The sequence below is a fragment of the Oratosquilla oratoria genome, chromosome 41, assembly GCF_046742065.1.
Source record: "Oratosquilla oratoria isolate Oo_2021 chromosome 41, ASM4674206v1, whole genome shotgun sequence".
Classification (NCBI taxonomy): Eukaryota; Metazoa; Arthropoda; class Malacostraca; order Stomatopoda; family Squillidae; genus Oratosquilla; species Oratosquilla oratoria.
In genome coordinates this window covers 36,904,600-36,912,099 of record NC_134817.1, presented here as the reverse complement: position 1 = coordinate 36,912,099, position 7,500 = coordinate 36,904,600, and the positions used below count along the sequence as shown (strand labels likewise).

Genomic DNA, 7,500 nt, shown 5'->3' with positions numbered 1-7,500 from the left:
ATGCTACATACACACAGGGTAATTCATGTATAGGAACAAACATGTGTACAATTATCATGACAAAAAAAATCATATTCAGCAAAAATCTGCATGTACAGCTGGAGAGGACATTATCGTTACAATTTCCTTGGTAATACAGACGGGTTTAATGCATGTGTTGTTTATGTTGTTACTAGCAGCCCTACACATCCAAGCATGTATATCAACCTTTCGGAGAAAACTGTCGTCATGGTTTCCATTTCCTCGTCCCACAGATCTCATAGTAACTACACCTTTTCCCCACATTTCATACAAATACACACACACACACATTCTTCTCAGAGATACACATCCTGTTGTTTATATATATATATATATGTCTGTATACTATATTTTGTACATGTATGTTTATATGTTTCCGTGTTTGTCTGTGTGTATATATATATATTTGCATATACAATACATATACAAGTATACACGAATACAAAAATGTATTGACGTATATATGTATGCTAACGTACATATATATACGATTATATGTATATTCTGTATCAAAGGGTCGTTTTTTGACTGTAGCTTAGTGCTTCGTCAATTCTCAGGTTTAATGCAAAACGCTTATACACAAATCAAAATTATATAGTTTTTAATAGTATCTTGATATGTATATATTTAAATTACCGTGGGATATTTTTTGTGCTTTCTCACAAGAGTGCGTACTTAAGTTCTGTCTATACCTTTCTTATACAATATATTAGCTTTTACTCTATAGAAAGCAAATGAAAAAAGCCAATTTAATCAGCATACAGTAATATACAAATCTGCATGTTATAATGATGTATATACATTTATCTATACATATATGTGTACATATACATATATATATGTACATATGTATATATATGTATACATATATACATATACATATATATGTATATATATATATATAAAAGTAATCACGATAATCAATAGTAACGTTTTTGATCATACTAACCGTAGCAACACTGGTGAAAATATTCCTAATATGAACAATATATATATATTCTCTATAATTATGTATATGATATCTAATATGTAAAACATCGACAATTGGTAACACAGCGAACCAACACAAGATGGCAGTAAACATTGGACAGCGAATCGAGATGAAATATCCAATTGAAAAATGGTGACATCGCCTTCAGAGGTCATCTTCACCTTTGTTTTGACTTTGAGTTTGATTATGTCGACCACCATTGAATGGTTGGCGTGGGAACGGATTCCAACATCGCTGAGTTTCCTTCAGTTGCACTCTTCAAAACGCAGTACGCAAACAGACAATGAATCAAAACAATCCTAGTGTTAGTCTTACTTTGAGTCTAAGGTACCAAATCATATTCAAAGGAAGAAAAAAGCGAAATGCATTTCAGAGGGGGTCATAACAAACAGAAACAGCGGTTTATTTGTTCTTGTTCTTGTTCATGTAGTTCTAGTTGGAAAACAAAGGATTTAACACGACTTCACAATGGGCCACGCCACAGCATAGATCTGCACATGTGCTATGATGAGATAATGCCGTACAACTGCAGTGTACATTTGTACACAAAGGAGAAATCAGCGGCACTGTACAATACGCTCAGAACAGTTGAGGACCTGGAAATACTGAGACGTGTTCCTCATGTGAAGTTATGTTTCTCTTTTTAGAAATTTTTGTTACGTACATGCATGGACCATCCACTGGTACTCGTATTGTGATGGTTTCTTGTTTAAATGTACACATGGCTAATGCACATAATGTATACTTGTACTTATGATTACAGGTGTACAGGCCAAGGAGTTTTGGGTATTGGCGGGTGTGATTTGGCTACGACTTACCTTATGATAGGAATGGAATGTCAATAACATAATAGGCCACTTTGATCAAACAGTACAGGCGGGCCTTCTTGATTAAATAACAAAATAGGCCAATTTTCGGTCGAAATAATTGGCCATCTCGGTCAAATAACATATTGGGCCATCTTGCTTTCTTCTTGCAATTTATTATTCTAAATATGGGTGCAAAATAGACTTACACATATAATATTATATATATAATATGTATATATATGTATATGTATATATATATATATATACTATCCATGGGTGCAATAAAGATACAACATTAAGTATCAGAATACAATACAGTATTTCATTAGTCAATATGAATGTGGTACATTTCAATGATGGAAGTGATGTCTCCAAGGACTATTTTGCAATAAAGCTCACGGAATATATACCTTTCTCACAACTGCGGGGGTGTGTATCTTGAAGATATGGGGATCAATAAACACGGAAAATATGGAGGAAAGGAACGTCGGGATGGCGAGAGTATGAGGGCGGTAAAAGATAAAAAAAAAGGTGATCTATGATCAATGCATACCATGTTGACAGGTGAAGATCATGAGGAGTAATGATTCCGTGAGATAAGACCTAATGCCGATGACGTAGGGAAAGGAACAGGGGAAGAAATGAGAGTAGGTGAGGTCGGCGTGGCAGCAAAGAAGAAGAAGAAGAAGGAGGAAGAAGGGTTGGATCGTGCGAAATCGATGGGACGGGGGAGGACGAGGGAGTGGGGGTGGGGTGGGGGGCGAAGGAAAGGTAGGCGATAGATGAAACATTAGTTTTGCGAATGGTAACCTGAGTCGGAAAGGTGATGCTGCATTAACCACGAGAGTGAGACGACAGGAGCAAACTGTGGGGTGATAACGACAACTAGACGGCGGAGGCGTGGTCGCCAGAAGGAGAGTGCTCAGTACCTAGCTGTAGAGTCTCCCACTGAAGAATGCAATGTCTATAAGTCATCTCGTGGCTTCAATTGATGGGAATCCGAGTTTAGGTCTTGGAAAAGTCGCGTTGTGGTTTAAAGTGACTAACAAATGACACGCCTCCGATGTACCCTGTAGCTGTGGTGATATGCAAGCCTGTAGATCTGGTGTATTTTGGATCTATTGACGCCTACTGTAGGGACGCAGCCCCGGTAGCTCCTAGATGAATATTGTTTACAGAGTACAATGCGTATTTTGCATGCGGACTTCAAAGGATTTTGATAAAAAGTGGTCATATCAAGTGTTTATGATGCGAATCCTTGTCGCAAGAAGTCTTCTGGTATGTATAGTTGCTTTCACTCTTAAGTACTACAGACCCTGATGTCTTCTTGGGAGCTGTAGGCCATTGTGGATTTCTTCAAATTTACGGTCGTGGATTTGTCTTTCTTATAATACTTATTGGTATTACATTGTCAACGCAAAGAACGCCTAGAACAGCTTCGCAGAAGGCACCAGGTAGTAAGTACGCAAAAGTGAAGATTTAACTGTACATAGTTTGCTGGGATGATTTTCTAAAGTTGCGGAACCCACTGACTAATAGTGCACCATAAGCTTGGGTGAGCTGCCTGATGCGGTATGGAGTCACGTGATACTCAAGAACTCACCAATCCCGAGCTTGCGAGAAGGTATCATTGAAATATACACTTACATATTCCTCACCATGCCATGAGAGCAACGGCACAAGATTTGGTACAAAAATAGAACCTGCCAGAGTATTTGATTTGCTGTGGAAGTTTTTTTGTTTTTCTTCTTTTCTTTCACCAATGGGTGCCATCGAAATGAGAGGGAAAGGAAGTAAAAGAATAATAATTATAACAATAATATGACTAAAATAGTACTTACAATAACCTTCAAATCAACTGCAGATTTCCCTATGCATCTCTCATACTCCTTAGATAACGGCAGAATTATACTCTGTGATTTAATGATAATATTACTTCAAACCTTATCAGCACTGTGTGTGTATGTGTGTCGTTTTTCACATTACTCTGTCTATCGAGGTCTCCCACATCACAAAGACGCACTATAAGTCAGATATCGAGTCTTGTAAGGCTTAGATTGATAAAAAACAAAACTACAGTGTTATCAACGGAGGACTTGAAATCGAACTGAACAGGAAGCTTGCACTTAATATTTGTAGAAAGAACTCAGTGTTCATAATAACAGATGAACAATGCGAATAAAACATGTAATAAAATTATGCAGGATAATGTTAACAAGGGGATACATGCATTTATATAAGGCAGTACTGCTAAACGAGATAGACATCTGAAGTGATATTTACAATACAATCTTAAACAATAAAAAGAATCGTAACAGTAAAATGTCAGTGATAACAGCAGAGGCAGTAATTATATATATATATATATATATATATATATATATATATATATATATAATTAACATAAATTGCTGTGTACTAAGCAGACGTCGGAAACGAGAGAACCAATAGTAATAATGCCAATGTCGAAATATTCTTGTTGTTAATGGACTGTACTTTACCAGCGCTTCAATCCTGTGTCGAAATAATCACATCTGTGAATCCGAACCTGATTAAGATAACCACAAATTTGGGAGTTGGTTCTAAGAACTAACATGTGGTTGTTGCCATACTCACTATTTGAAATACTCTACAAAGCTACATTTTTCTCTCTACGGGTTGGATATGTTTAGAATCACCGAGTGTCCGCTAGGGGCGCGCTGGGCGCCAAAAGTCCGGCAGAGCCAATAAGTCCGGCAGAGCCAATCAGAACTACCCCGAGCTATGACGTCAACAAATGACAACCAATCGTATTTCCTCTTCTTTCGCAGTTGAAATGACCAATAGGAACCCATGACAAAGGGGGAAATGCTTAGCTGATATAGATATATATATATACTTTTATTTCATTATATGGTGTGATAGGTGGGGCTGGGCACGGGGTATAATATTTTTCGAAGCCTGTAAATGGATTTCTCCTATATAATACTGGTCAAAGTCTTATTAATAGTGGCAACATAGAAAATAAATAGTGACTGCTCACGACTGGGTTTGCTGCATGAAGCACTCATCCAGCTTGGAGGAAGAAGAAAAAAAAATAAACGAAAAGAAAAGAATATTCATAAACCCCGTGAGCGACTGGGCGAGATAGCAAGGGATCAAGAAAGTGTTGTGTTAAAATCGCCGTTCTAGAACCAAACGCTCACAGGAACAGCACAACCTAACGACACTACGACTACCGCATTTTTTTTATCCTTATTAAGTCTACGATTACCCAGTTGTGGCCAAAAAAAAGAAGAAAAAAATTACTGGTAAACACACGAACACGACTACAGTCTACGATACTACCAGCGACTCGACATTCCTCATGGCGGACGCCCGGAGTGCAATTTGATCATAAAAGCTAAATTCCGCAAGAAAAAAGTACTTGATATATCGTAGGAAATGACTACATATCACTACGGTGTGAAGAACTTCGATTTATTATTAGTATTAATAATATTACTACAGTGGACCCTTGGTACGTGGTCCAGCAGTTGATTGCTTTACAAGGCCATCTATGCAAGATCATTGTACGTACAGTGGACTCTTCGTCGACACGTAAGACACATACCCCTTATTTGTTCCTTTCTTTCTTTTTTCCCATTTTCTAAATGTTTAGAATAAATCCAATTTCTGATTGGCTGCGTTCGCAGCAGAGCTGGGGTACAGGAGTCGCCCCCCTGGGTAGATGGAGTTCAGACTCGGCCCCGTGACCGAATCTTGGTGTCGCCATCTTTGAGGGGTGCCACCCGCTCAAGAAATCATATTTTCCAGCATACTTGACATCTATTTCAGCACTCTTCTTCTTGCAGCAAAGATTACAGCAACTTAAACCTTAAAGGGGTGATACCTAGCAGCTGAGCTAGGGTATTTATATATCTTGGACAAACACGTTGTCGCTATTATCTTAAGACACCAACCAAGGGGACAACAAAGACGAATAAACGGACCCTACGACTAAACATCAATATCCGCCGTTGTTCGATGAAGAAAATACCTTTGGGGGGGGGGGAGTAGCGGGGATTAGGGGGGAGACTGGGGGGTTCGTATCACTGAAATAACCAGGCTGGACAGCCATATCTGGTTGTTAGTTAAACTAACCCTGTTTCATATGTCAAGCTTTCTAATGAATTGAATTGATTCAACTATTTAAAAACAAAGGAAATCTTTATGATTCGGGTAAAGGGGGATGGGGCAGGGAGGAGGAAAGTACAACTGACATTATTAAACTTACACAAACGCGTGTCAGACACACAAATCTACACATTCACACACGCATGCAAGCGTTTTTGTTACACGCACACAGCGACATGCACACAGGTAGTCGCGCATACAAAATACCCCCCCTTTTGCATGCGTCTGTTTTGATCAGTTGAATATCTTCATTATGCATCTGACGTCTTGTTTTCCATCCTAACAATAATGGTTACAGCTATCACCACCTGAAGAACCGTTCTCGTTTTATTTACAAACTTGTAATGTCAGCTTCAACACCGTTCTGATCTCCATCGATTATTGTCAACCATCTTGCTTCCGCTTACCATCAGCGCAAGGCCACGTCTTCCAGCTCGTTTCTTATTTTATTATAAAATAGAACACCAGGAAACAACGTGACTTGAAATTACTTGTAATAAATGATGAATTCTGAAGAAGTTACCACTAATGTAGGCGGCAATCGACCTTACAAAGGAATAGTTTGGCGAGATATGAAAAGTTGACTTTGTCCACAGATGAGAGAAATAGTAAACAAAATTAATTAATCAAAGAAAGAATAGACACTAAATAGGTAAAGAATAAGGACACAAGACATTGATATGTGGGTTGAAGAAAATGGCAGGATGTCATTGAATAGCGTAACTGTAGGTTAGGAAAAACTGTGAACAGGGAGGAAAAATTGCCGATAATTTGTTAATGAAGAGAAAAGGAGCTACTCAGTCGAATTTAGTAAATTCTGAAACTTTGAAATATATAGAGCCAATTTCTTTTACAAACAAACAAAGGGGAAGGAAACAAAGAGACTTGTGTTTTTGAGTTCTCCAACCTTACAGTCAACAAGTTGAGATCAGCGGATCAAAATGCAACGGAGATCTGAAGATCTGAAAATCTAAAGTAGAAGAGAGCAGAAAGGGGGTTTAGTGTGTGTGTGTGTGTGTGTGTGTGTGTGTGTGTGTGTGTGTGTGTGTGTGTGTGTGTGTGTGTGTGTGTGTGTGTGTGTGTGTGTGTGTGTGTGTGTGTGTGTGTAGGAAAAAATAAGAGCTGAAAAGAAAGAGAAAGATTCATTGAGGCCGCAGAGCCCAAGAGCGAAGAAGACCAAGAAACCAAAACTGCCTTGGACAAGAAAGAGCACAGCTCCTCCCTGAAGACTGTGATACGAAAGCTCATGGTCGAATGCTTTACTCCTTCGGGAATGAATCATAACAACTCTAAAATAGTTTCCCTTTGAAACATGAAAGGCTTTCCGAGTCTGGCTTGGAGAGAAGTGGCGTCGTTGATGGCGCACGTAGTTGACATGATACTTGTGGTGGTGGAGCGCAGAGACGGAGGCCTGACCGCCTCACGGTTATCCAAGAGCAACCTAAACAAACGTTGGGCCTCAATCAGAGGTCGCGTGGCCATCTAAGCTTAAGAAAACGCCGCGTGGCTGCGAAGTTACATGAT

The 7,500-nt window shown here is 38.8% G+C and overlaps 1 protein-coding gene across 1 annotated transcript in view; it reads right to left on the bottom strand.

The window, feature by feature from the left end:
* Positions 1–2,032: 2,032 nt before the first annotated feature.
* LOC143021151 (uncharacterized) overlaps positions 2,033–7,500 on the bottom strand; it is a 71,576-nt gene continuing 66,108 nt past the window's right edge. Inside the window, exon 8 of the mRNA XM_076178440.1 lies at positions 2,033–7,500. This exon is cut by the window's right edge and continues 327 nt beyond it. The gene's annotated coding sequence lies outside the window, so the exon portion shown is untranslated.